This window comes from Lipophrys pholis (genome assembly GCF_963383615.2).
Source record: "Lipophrys pholis genome assembly, chromosome: 3".
NCBI lineage: Eukaryota > Metazoa > Chordata > Actinopteri > Blenniiformes > Blenniidae > Lipophrys > Lipophrys pholis.
In genome coordinates, this window is record NC_137627.1 from 25,433,753 (window position 1) to 25,447,244 (window position 13,492).

Below are 13,492 nucleotides of genomic sequence, written 5' to 3' on the forward strand. Positions count from 1 at the left end.
ATCTCTTTGCTGTCTGCAGATGTACATAATTCATTACATGGTAAAAAGCTGAGTTGATTTCTCATCAGTCAGTCATCAGGAAATGGCAATATGTCCATGACCTCAAACAAATTATTCTGAAGGCTATAATATTTGATTGAGTGAAATTAAACCTAATTCAGCTGTATTTTAAAAGGAAGTTGAATGAAATGAAGATCTTGTTGCGGTGAAAGCCTGACCAAGGTAACAATCATTAAAGATTTACAATCTCCGTCATCATATTCCCGATTATAGCCTTTAATTCACTAATGGATATGAGTGTTTTTACATTTGCATTACAGTGATTCTCCACAGTTCTCGGCTTTGTGGTCCAAACTTTTCGCTTCATGATATTTTGATGTGTGTTTCTGCATGACGTGAACTGAGCTGCACACCCGAGGGACGAGCAGCAGGGAACAGTTTTATTTTTACGAGCAAATCCTTCCCAGTGGAGCTCGGATGGCATTAGTGTTAGAATGGAGCGATGGCCAGTAGTTAAAGCAATACAGCCCAGATTGAGGCCACATCCACACGAGCCAAAATGATCTTTTTCCTCCCCGAGGTTCTCAAAAAAACTTCCGTCCACAAGTCACTATGAACACGGCTCAACACGAGGCTTCAGGGCATGTAGTACATATTCCAGGCCTTTAGGGGTGCTGTGACTCACTAAACACACCAAAAACGCAGACGTACATAGAAATTAAGAAGTAGAATCCTGCTCATAAACTTGTATATAACTCTGGCCATAGGTCTATGGCCCTGATCCTCCTGCTGAAAGTGTCAGCAGGAGGATCTGCAGCACGAGCTTGTAGTCAGTGATTGTTGTGGTTATTATATGACATTGTGAGCCGTGGGGGGGGGGGGGGGGGCATTACGTCATCTTTTTCCCACAGATGATCATCTTTGCCGTCCACATCTCGGGGTGTGAACGGTAGAAAATTCATTTTCGTTTAAAATTGAAAATCGAAAAACAAAATTCATGAAATAAAATACGAGTTTCAAGTTTGATTTTCCGGAAAAACCTGGAAGTCGAGTCTCTTCTTCGCTTGATGGGAGAGTAAACAACGGCGCATTGCGTTGCTGCCCCCTTCAGGCTGTCTGAGCTTTGAACTTGCCCACCAGTTGATTTAGATGTTTATCCGGCTGCTGCTGCTGTTTTCCGACATCAAAACGAAAATCGAATGGTACACAGACCATGATAGGTCAAAAACAGCTCGTTTAGGTTTGGCTTCCTCATGTGGACGACCCCTCAAACATTGGTGCTGTTATTTTTTTCCTTCTGGTTTGAAATCAAGAAGCTCCAGTCTACATTATGTGAAAACAATAAAAACACTAACAGCATATGATGTTGCAAGAACAGCAAATACAGCAGCTGTCATGTAGCAGGACATTTTGTATTTTACCATCAGTGGATGTAATGATAAAGGGAAAATCAGTAGGGAAGGGAAAGTGGGAAGAAGAAGGCGTAAAGAGGAAAGCAGCAGAAAAAGAAGGAAGTTAGGAAAGTACCCAGGCAATGAGGCTGAAAATATTCAATAAGTTCAACGTTTATTTCTGTTAGAGGCTATGCCATGCATTACAATTTTCAGATTACTGAATGACAGTAGATATACTATCGAGCATAAGAAAGAAGAAAAAAACCTTTCATGTCACAGTTTCCAAAAGTTTCCCAGAAGCAGTTCTCAGATTTATCGCCAGTTGTCTCATCGGTTTGAAGAACGTCAAAGACACCATTGAAACAACATTTTCAAGAAAAAACTGGAACCTTCTGCCCCGTTTTGTGTGTCCATTTACATGACAACTGTGCTCGGCGTCACTGAAACAAAACTTTTTAAAAACACTCTCTCCCTGTCTAAACTTTCCTGAAAGGCAGGTTTTGCACACGAGCACCACGATCATAGTAACTGTAGTTGTGTACGTGCGTGAGAAGTTCAGCATGTCCTTTAACGCCCTTTGCGTGCGTTCAAGGGTGGTTTCATTACATACCCACAGCACCCCCTAGTGGTCACAGTTTTGTTTTGTTTTTTTGTTTTCAGCGTTTTGGCATTTCCCTGTGTACAGTGATTGTTTTGAAAATGTTTGATTCAGCAGATCATCTGTGGTACCCGTCCTCTCTGATCACAGTTCGTGACACTACCTGGTAAAGAGGCAGAAGAATCTGCTAATGCTAACAGGTCCACATCAGCATGAAGTTTTCTCATGGCTGATGTACTCAACAATGTTTTGGAGTCAAAATGACAAATGTGAAAAGCATTGATGTCTGATTCCAGGCAAACAGGAAGTCACAACCTTTCTAAGGTGCATTACTGCACATTATTGCAGTTGGAGTCAGTTGTTCTGCCCCAGTGCGAGTTGATCCACAACAACGGAGGATTTTGGACTGTTTGTCACTTTTTTAATTTACCTTTAACTTGTTTAACAACATCTGTATTTACTATCATTTACTACACCATCATCTGGATTAGCTGAGACACATTACTTTCATACAGGAGATACTAGGTAGACCTGCTTAACAAAAATACCTGCTCACATTGTTCTGTTCTCTGTTTGAATGTGTGAATGGGCACAGCACCAACTAGTGGCCTGGCATGTAGCTACAGCATTGTCAATGTTTCTGATCGTTCTGTGGGAACAGTGATCTTCTAAATGTTGTTAGGTGATGTTTACTGGCGGCAGCTCCGATGTTAGTTTAGATTAACTTCTAAACTAAGATGTTGAATATAGTTAATAGGAAACTTGTAAGTTTGCTATACACTGGATGTAAACATGTTCAGTAATTTGAATACTGATTCAGTATCAAATGCAACTTTACCTCCAACACGTTTTCATAAAAAAACGGTACTCCTCCTCACTTCAAATATTCAAAGCAGGTTTTTTCATCTAAGTATAAATTCAGTAATATGCATCTGAGCAGAAATGAGAATAATCCACATCAATTCAACCAGAATAGCTTCAACATTCTTATGTAAACAATTAGACTTGAAGAAGAAAGAAGAAAAATCAGTTTCAGACAGAAACTGAGATCCAGACTGGTGAAAGTGAAGCAGAAACATCAGACTGGAGCAGATCACTTTACAGAAGAACTGCTCACTGTTGTACACTTCTAACGCTCTTCAAAGTTCTTCTTTTTACTTTGATACTTCAGCTCTTGAGTACATATCAGAGAATGTACTTTTTACTAAAACAAGTACCAGTATTTGTCTTCACTCCTTTTCCTCGTGAGTGAGGGATGTGGGACATAAAGAACTGTTGCTGAAACAGGTGTTGCAGATTAAATGTGCTCCTGTAAAGCAAATAGAAATCCTGGTTTTTCCAACACTTCTACATTGTCAGCGAATTCAAACGATTTCCCGTGAGACACTGAGAAACTCAAGATTGACTAAACCCGAAGCAACAAAAAGAAAAACTTGATTTTTCCCCCCCATCATGGAGCTGAGAGACAAACTCCAACAACACATCCCGGTTACAACTCGTCCAGCTCCAGCGTGTGCTCTTCAACTCTGGAGGGAAATTAGTGGGAGTGAAAGCACAAACAGTGGAAGCTAAGCATCTGTTAAAGCTGCGCAGCCGGAGCGTGTCGGTGACTCTCTCCATATTAATGCGTCCAAAACAGCATGTTCGTTTTTTGTTAAAGCCCTCTTTTGTTGTCTCTGTGCACTCACTGAAGTTCAAGTCAAATGTTTGTTCTGTCATCATAAGCAGATCCATCGTAAACTGATCCTCGTCCTGATCGTTGTGTGTGAGGGCGACGCTGCAGGGTCGTCGTATTTCTAACTCTAACAAATGAGAAGAACAGAAGGTTCTCCATGCAGCCTTCATATTCCTGAACTTGTAGGAAGAAAAAAACCTGTGAAAGTCAAAACTTCAGTAACTCTGAAGGAGATGTTGAAGGTGCAAAAACATAAAAAAAAGAAAAAAGAAATATCTGGTCAGGATCATTAATATTTCCACGAGCAAATAACATAGGAAATTGTATTAGCCTGCTTCCCTCTCCTTTGAGCTCAGTATCTCCAGGGCAACAGATACTGACCTCCTCCATCATGTGCCTCCACCATCTGCTTTGTATGGGAAAGCAGAAGGGAAAGCAGTTAGCCGAATCCATAACAAAAGTTGGATCGACTTATTCTTGAAAGTTCTGCATGTTTGGATGTGCTTTTTGTGTCCGTACTCCCAACGTTGCGGGACGAGCAGACTCGCAGAAAAAAAGGCAGGAAAATAAATAAATACATAAAAATAATTATAATAATATTACATTTAAATTGCCGCCGAGGATAGTAATCTTTGCGCCTTGTCACGAAGGCAGGTACAAGAATTATAATAAAGATTTTGACCCTGGTTACTCTCTGTGGCTCAGTCTCCGCCCCTTTCCCTCTTCAACCAATCACTGCAAAGAACATCTGGACATCAGGATGATTGACAAGCTGAACTTCACCATCCTGGAGGCGTTAAAGGAAATAATTCTCAAGTTTTCCAGAAAACTAAAATGCAATCTGGACGACGAGCTGTTTCAAAGTTCAAAGTCAAAGTTTGAGTTACAACTCATAATAACGTCCACAGTGACTGCTGTTTTCAGTCATTGTTAATCACATTCCGTATTGTGCATTAATCTCTTGGCATCAACTCCTCCCAGGATTTTACGTGGTTTTGGAGGCATGTCTGATATATCATATTTATTGAAGCAACTTCTCTGTACTTTAGATTACTGTTTTATTTTATTCATTTTATTTTCAGAGCATCGCATACATTCATGTCATTGTCAGTATTTGCCTCAAAGGAATGACAGTGGAACAGATATTAAAACGATACATTAAAACCGACTCAACATCAATACTTTTTTGTTATTACAAGGTTGTTGTTTTTTTATAGTCTGTGTAGAATAATTTTTCTTGTCAAGAAACCTTCACAGGGTTGAAATGGCACCTCGAGCAGGTTCACCTGAACAGGCCCTGGGGATTTCTTTTAGCAGTCTTTCTTCCAGATCTATAGGGTGTTCTTCATTGCATTTATCGTAATAATTCCGTAATTGTAAGAACTTGTACAAGTCTTGTTGTTCAAGAGAGTATTCTATGTTGTGAGTCTGGAACTTATTTTAGTTGTCTCTTGGTTTGTTATTGAGTATAATGTTGGAATTGTTTTGTTTCTCCATGTTTTAACTCTATAGTCAAGTTGATTAGGTTTAATGTCTGTGTCATGTGCACTGCATCTAATTATCCATAATTTGTTGCAATTTGATCCTAATGTAATTTGATTACATTAGGATCGTTAGATTACTTTAGATTGAAGTGGTATTTCCGTGTTTGAACTCCGAGTTGAGATTCGAATACAACTGCGTGACGTGTCACTATGAGCAGTATTTTCTGCCGTTTGTGTTTTTTGCCCATTTTACTAACTCGTACATGAACCCTGGTGCTGTTTATATTTGCCTGGATGAAAAACAGTGTACATTTTTATTAAAAGTACAATTAAATATGAGTTGAAGAGATATTTTGATTGAACGTTACAACCTGTTCTTTCCAGGAAGTGATGTCATTCCAAGTTAACATTTCCTACCACTGAATCACAGCACACATATACAGTATGTATAATGAGACTTCCTGTATACAGGAAATCTTTGAAAGGTTTTATATAATCATCATCTCAGAGACGTACTTCTGTTTTCTTTTGTACTCCATAGGTCAACATATTCAAGGGTCCCACCCCCTGTTATATCCAATTATAATGGGAATATCACAGTCGATCAGATGTGTGCAGCCCAGCAGTGGAGGGATTCTCCATCTGAAACCTGTTATTACACCTGCACTTTGCTGGTTGTGTCACAGCCTCTGCGAGTTTCTAATCTCATTGTAATTCAGGTTGTTTGTATGAAGTGGATGGACCTGTCATGGTCACATTGCAATATGTTGCGGGGAATAAATGGTTTTCAGCTCCCCGTCCTTCCCGTTTCGCCTCCCCGTCGCACCGCCGGCACTTTGCTTTAAATCCCAAACAACTTGTGCAGATTACAGCTGAAATCCCAGCAAATGGTTTCCACTCAGCCGTGTCGTCATAATCCACCTTGGAGATGGTGCAGAGAGTAATTTATGAGCGAGTGAGGCAACGGGTTAGTAGAGTCTGTTTAATGATGCATTAAGGTTCTTTATATATGATATTGGAGAGGTGACCTGCTCTGTCTTTATAACACTGAGAGCGGCCTTCTGCTTTAAAAACGCTCATCTGTCCCACATTGTTCATATGATACATGTTCTTGTATCAGTGTGTCAGTGGTGAAGATGTATTCAGATCACCATCACAAGTGCACTAAAATCCTCCATTAGAAGGAAAGCGGTTTCCAGCGAAGCTACATTAGCATTAGCAGCATGATGTAATGAAATACTGTTTGTGTTAGTAAATGTTAATGTTGGTAAACTCCGACTTTAACAATCTGGACTGTTCATTGTTTTTATGTCACAAATAAGTATTTTGACCATGTCTCTAACGTCCCCACTGCGCTCTGCTGCAGTGTTTCTTGTGCATTGGAAGTTACTGTTGGTAAAATGTTTTGTATTCTAGAGACAAGATGAAACCCTTGGCGGGAGAAACCCGCTGAATTCCAATGTGAACCTTATAAACTGGATGCTGCTACCTCTTTGTCCCCAGGGGAATGCAACACAACTGGGAATCACAAAACATCAGAGGCAAATAGAAAACAGGCAAAGCAGCGAGCGTCGCCCCGCCGGTCAGGAACTGCACATGTTTGAAATGACACTGGAATTTTTACTACAGATTCTCCTCCTAACACAACTCCAAGGGTTCGTGGATAGTAGGAAAGGAAATCACTTTGTTTGTTTGTCTCCCTGCTTTTACACTCAAAAAACCATGTAAACTCCGATGTAGTGATCAAACGCGTGAAAAGCAAACAGGAAGTTTCTGTGCATCCCTTTCAGCCTGCAGCTCTCCGTCGTAGGTAATAAATCTCAGGTTTTATGTGCACAGTGAAATATAAACCTCAATCTTCATTAACTTTGATAATTCAGCTGCGGGGTTATTAAAATAAGGTGGGAGGTGGACATGGTATGTGTCTTGTAAGTGTCATGTGTGGCACTTCTCTCCGGGCCTGCAGGAATAAGCTGGTGCTTGGCTGTCAGTGCGTGACGATACTTTAATAATATATAAATACAATTAACCAGCGGAGAAGGCCTATCATGTCGTTAATGTCAAATCATGATTTACCGTGTTGTCGACAAGCATCTTTGTCAACGTGACTGCAGCAACACTGAGAATAGATCAGCTGAAAATAACCTACAGAGAAGATTAATTAAACCCGATAAGATCAATAATATCAATTATAGCCGTCACATTCTCCCCCTCTGGGAGGCTTCTGTTGTTCTTATGGTTTGACGGTCAGAGAATTAAAACCAGGCTGAGATGAAAAACTTGTCTTGTGTCAGACGTTGAGCACTGGTTCGCATCCACAGGAGACGTGGGACTCTTGGTGAGGTGATTAAATATTCTCTCTAAATCACTGTCTACTGTAATAAGCGGCTGCGTGTCTTTCACACTTCAGTAGCACCAGTCATTTAATCGGTAAACACTTCTGTTCCACAAGTATCGTGATGAGAGGGTGAATATTGGCTTAACAATAGATAACAGAATAAACACGTGGGATCAACTGAAGGTGTGATTCAAAGTGGTTTTCATGCTGAAGTAAGAACTTTTTAAATTCCCTTAGTAAGTGCGACATGCCGTCACACTGAAAGAGAGTTTTACTGCCGCAAAGTACCTGCTACAGATGTACTCCTGCATTTCCTTGGTCGAGGTCACTTTATATACTACGTGAGTGACGGGATTTGGAAGTTGAACAAACTGACACTGTTTCAGAGGCTTGTTGGGGTCAAAGTTTCCCATCTGCTGTTTTTAATGTGAGTTACAGTGTCGACTGGTCACGTTTTATAGATTTCTCTGAAGCGGTTTTGTTACTCTTTCACTAAGATTGTGTTTACTGGAGGAAGAGTGACTCGGAAGAGTTGAGGACATTTCTGAGAACATTGATGTATGTCAACCAGAAGTCTGTAACCAGGATCAGATTCTAAATGAGTGAAACACTGATCAGAAAGGAACATGAGAACTGTTTCTCTATATTGCAGCTGTTTTGTTTCTATAGCAGCACAGTTTGACTGTTCAGCTTAATTTGGATTATAATGTGACTTTATGGTCACCTGCCCCACGTCAGCAGGAGCTGCTGCTGCTTCATTACTATTCACAACATGCAGACATCAGATTGAAATGCTCCCACCAGTTACATCCACTTTACAAATAAACCATCCGTGAGCCACTCAGTCCCACCGCTATTACAGTCAGCTTCACCAACTTCCTAAATGCCACCCAGAAGAGTCTCTGTTTACATCTGCATAAATCAGCAGACTCATCAGATTGCTGCTGAACAGAAGGCGGAGATGTGATATTTTGTGAAAGCATGAGGGGAGATGGATTACAGGATCAGTTTTTTGTTCCTCTAATCCAAACAGCTTGTCGAACAACACTGGTCTGACTCACTGGCTTCCCTCTTTCCTTTAATATTTAATAGTGTTTCTTGGTTCTCTCTTTTTTTTCCCCACCTAATCCTCCTCACATTATATAATATCTTCACTTGCAAGCCATTGTTTATATTTCAGCTGTAAAGCACTTTATCTCACACAGGAAGGATTGTGTCTCCAGGCAGTAATAACTCGTTGGAAATAAGCCGACTTACATAAATGTCACAGTCGTATTTGTCGTCTTTGCTCATCCTGCATTTCACAAATGTCACAAACCAGCACTGAACATGCTCCTTCTGTATTTGGTCTTCGCAAGATACATGCATGACACAATGAAAAGGGAGTGACGACGAGTCAAGAAAATAAAACCGAAGACAACAAGACAAAGAACTTTCAGACAATATAAGACAAGGAGAGAAAAAGATAACTCAAGACAATTAGAGACAGAACTTAATGATAACATGTGATGAGATATGCAAAGAGACAAAACACAATGTCAGTTTTAATTAAGACAACATGAGCAGAGGCATGGTAAGACAAGGCAGTGCCATGTGAGACAAGTTAAAAAAAACAAGATGAGATGAAGAAAGAAAAGGTAACTTGGTCAAATAAAAGATGAAAGAAGATTCCATAACACATCGAAATATGACCAGATAAGACAAGGCAGCAAAAAGTGGGACAAGAAAAATCAGCAATGGAAGCAACATCGCATGAGATAAGACAAGAAACGATAAAGATGAGTGTAGCAGAGAGGTGAAGCAGCACACCTGATTAACATCAGGTGCTTAATCACCGCTCCGCCCTTAAAGGTGGAGCCGCCCAGAGACACAGACGACTGAGGCTGTGTTATTGTTTTGAGTTTGTTTTCACTTTAATTCAATTAATAATGTTGAACTCTGAATCTGACTCCGTGTCCCATATGTGGACACATTGTCCTCGTCACAAATATAATTTTTCCGTCACTCGTGGCGAATTCCTAACCTTCCTAATGTGACATTACATATCTGAACGCCACATTAAGAATGTTAGGAACGTGCCATGAATGATGGAAAACTGATATTATGATATATGTGAAGGCAGCATAAGGAAGGACGAGAGGATGAGACCAAAATGATTCAATGAATTAAGGCGAGATAAGAAAAGACAAATTCAGATTTAAGAATCACGTTAGATAAAACAAAATGAGACCAGAAAAAACAAGATGAGGTAAGATAGCATGAGGTAAGACAAAGTGAGACTCGATAAGTCCAAACAATCCGACTTGGTCGTCTGGCCGCTAGAATGTCCGTGACCATCGTTAACAGCCAACAGCGCCAACATGCTAACTCTATCGCTTTCTTTTTTTTGTCCAAAGAAAAAAATAATTAAATTAAATAAATAAATCGTTTTTGAAAACATTGTCCTGTAAACACAAAGGTTTTCTGAAACAAAAATTCTAAATGATGCATTTGCACTTCAAACATTGACGCATAAACTGGGACACAGAGTTTAACGGCCTTTTGATGACTGGTTGCTCTTTATTACTGTTCTGCTGAATTGGACGATATTTTTCATTTGTTTTTTGTTTATTTCTGTTTGTTTACATAGATAACTTGCTGTCTGGTGAGGTGAGGTGGGGTGGGGTGGTTTGTTTCTCTTTGTATTTTCTGTGTAAATAAAAACAATAAAATGTGTTAAAAAAAACATTGACGCGTATTAAAAAAAGCCTAAATAAGACAATAAACAAGATACGACAGGACACGGTATTATTGGACAAAATGAGACTGTAAGGCAAGAAAAGATAAAACAAAATTAAACAACATATGATAAGACAATATATGACAAGATAAGAGAAGACAGCAGGAAATAAGACGAGATGAGACGAGTTATCTTAAATCAAGGGAACTTTGAACAAGACAAACCAAAGAAATAGATCATTTCCACCTGACAAAAACTCCAAACGTTATCGACACTGGTGTCATTGTGACATGATTGTTTTATTAGATGAGAGTCTTCCTTCTTTCTGCTCCATGCACCTCATCATGTTTCCATCTTCTTTTCCATCATCTCATCTGTACGGCCGTGGATGAGTTCTTGTCCTCAGATTGCTGATGTAACCAGTCTGTCCATCACCCTGATGAATCCCTCTCTCCTCTCTCCGTCCTGATCTTTCCTCGCGCTCAGCAGTTTCCCACCACATTTACCAGGTGGAGTCTCTTTTTATCTTCTGCAGCTGAAAATAACCCATCCAGCATCACCTTCATCATCAAAGACACTGTTTCCTTACAGCCCTGTGTTTTAAATCAGACCTGTCTCACCACCGTCTCCCTCCTTCTCTTCATATTGCGCCATGTTCATCTAAAAATAAAGAAATGTGCGGCAGCCATCGTGATTGTCACTTGGCTTAACGCCTCCTAATTTGCCTCTTTCATCACATTCAGCGGCTCTGAAAAGACACATTTTCCTCTCTGGTCTTCATGCAAAGACAAACGAAAGCCAGTCGGTTTGTATTGGAATCAAATAAGCTTCTAAAACTGTCTTTGTCTTGAAAAATTTTTTTACTCCTATGACCTTTTTTACTTTCTGTACTAAAATGTGTATTAGGAAGCAAGTGGTAGACTCAACTCTCAGCCAATAAGAACACAAGAAAAGGTTTTAATAATAAGCCATTGGTTTGATAAAGTGCTTTTCAGGACACTCAAAGACACTTTACATTGCATTATTCATTCACTCCACACTGGATGGTGGTAAACTACATATGTAGCTACAGCTGCCCTGAGGCAGACTGACAGAAGCAAGGCTGCCCAAGGGCTGCAGAGATGGGAATTCAACCTGCAATCTTCCGATTGGGAGATGACGGCTCTACCAACGGATCCATGCCGCCTCCAAAAAAGGGATCAATCTTACAGTACATCTGTAGGAGAATCAGCCATCAATCGTTCAGGGGTCGGCAACCCACGGGTCCAGAGCTGCATGTGGCTCTTTGGTCCCTCCCGGAGCGGGACGGGACGGGACGGGACAGGACAGGACAGGACAGGACAGGACAGGACAGGACAGGACAGCAAGGCAACGGACACCCAGAACGTGGTCCCACCACAGAGAGTACGGATAAGATGTAGGCGGCGTTGTGAACAACACGGAACGACGCAGGTATGTAACGTCATTATGCAACAGGACTCGCGGCATAGACTCATGAGACCAACGTGGAGGTTGCAGCTGTGGCTCAGGCGGCCGCGGAGAAAAGACGCAAGCCTCCGTTCTCTGTGACACAGCGGAAAACGTTCTCATTCTGAGCAGCAGCGTCCAGCTCCCGCTGTAGATCCTCCTCTCCTGCTACTTAGAGGATTTTGTGGGGCGCCAAATTTCAATAAACCGAGTTAACAAAACAACCAGTGAGCGCAAAGCGGCGTATGAAAACAACAACGGGAGGGTTTATGGCAAATGAAATATCGAAATATTGTGGGCAAGTCGAGAGTGACGATCGGCACTACCAATTAGCAGACGTGTGAAGGAACGACACTGATGAAGGTCCTTCACTTCTTCACCTCTGTCACAGACCGGCCATTATTCACTCAACGTTAAATAACCAGAATGACATTGAAACTCACACCACTCACACTCATGGTTGTAAAAACCTTGAACTCCCACATGTATGTGCTGATTAAATAATATTGTAGTGGGGGACTGGTGGGGGGCTGGTGGGGGTGGAGGACAGACGACTGGTAACACGGAGAGGGTGCTGGTCTATTCCTGGTGGTTCAGAAGCTTCTGGGTTGGAAAGGAGCCGCTGCTTCTCTCCCTCCTCACTGATCTAGTTTTTGTTAAAGGAAAATTTTATTATGACTCTTACTTTGATATGCGGGGAGACCAAGGTTCAAATCCTCATTGGTGCATTGATTGATGTTTAGTTCATTTTAAAGAAGCGGTTTTGTTTATTCTTTTTATTTTCCATTCCTCAGTATTTTTACATAGCATAGAGGGTAAAATCGATATCTGCAGTGTTATCTTCACTTTTATGACCAGAGGGTTTTGCGGTTCCTGGTGTTTCTGGTCAGTGGGAAACGGGTCCAAGTTGCTCTGTGAGTGTTGAAGGTTGCCGGCCCCTGTTATAGAACATAAAGAATTACCCTACTGCTTTCACATTGAGAAGTAATTGATTACATTTATAGAATGACCAACTCACTTACAGTTGTCTCAGTGCTCTCGTCATGAAAGTTCTTGAGCTGCAAACAGCTGTTTCTCTTCGTACTAAACAACCGTAGTTTCTTCATCCGTCAGCGTTTTTCAGTAAAGATCATCTCAGCTCTTCTTTACTGGAGGAGGTCCTACTTTCTTCTTAACTAACGCAAAGTATCATCACAGGTGTCCTACTCTCCGTTCCTCCATCCGTCCTGCTCAGACACATGACCACACTCTGAACTGACGGAGGGTCAAACTGCTTCACCACCAGACCAGTGACTCAGAAACAAAGACTCTGATGAGCAGACGTGTTTTCTTCTCAGTGTATGTATTGTTCCTACTCTTTGCCACAGTTACCAACTTATAACTCAGGTTTTATACGAACAGCAGTTTGAAACAAGTTTTATTAATAGTTTGTTTGTCCTCTTTTTGATGAACTTTAGATTTGATAACTTACAGCAAACATCAGTGTGTTGGGGGGTGTCAGAGTTTCAGGTGGTGCAGGAAAAGACTTGTGGCCAGGGGAATACCTTTACCCAAGGTGAGTTTACACCTTTTAACATTCTCAATAAGTCGTGGTAAAAGCAGGTGATGGGTATCAATTATTTGATTGAACCCCGGGGCCTCCCTCCTCATCATCTGCCCCTCCTCTTGGAGCTGACCTCAGGTCTGCTCCTCCACCTCGGCTCAGCTGTAGAAGCAGAACCCAGTGAATTATTCAGCAGCATCTGCTGCACCGTCACACAGCCTGTTTGCTCCTCTTCATCAGAAAACACACTCGACACACACAGAGCACCGAGTCT

General features: G+C 41.1%; 1 protein-coding gene across 1 annotated transcript in view; it reads left to right on the forward strand.

Moving 5' to 3' along the window:
- LOC308106947 (sodium/calcium exchanger 2-like) overlaps nucleotides 1-13,492 on the forward strand; it is a gene marked incomplete at its 3' end in the record, with an annotated part of 182,031 nt that overhangs the window by 84,407 nt on the left and 84,132 nt on the right. The gene's annotated exons all lie outside the window — the stretch shown is intronic.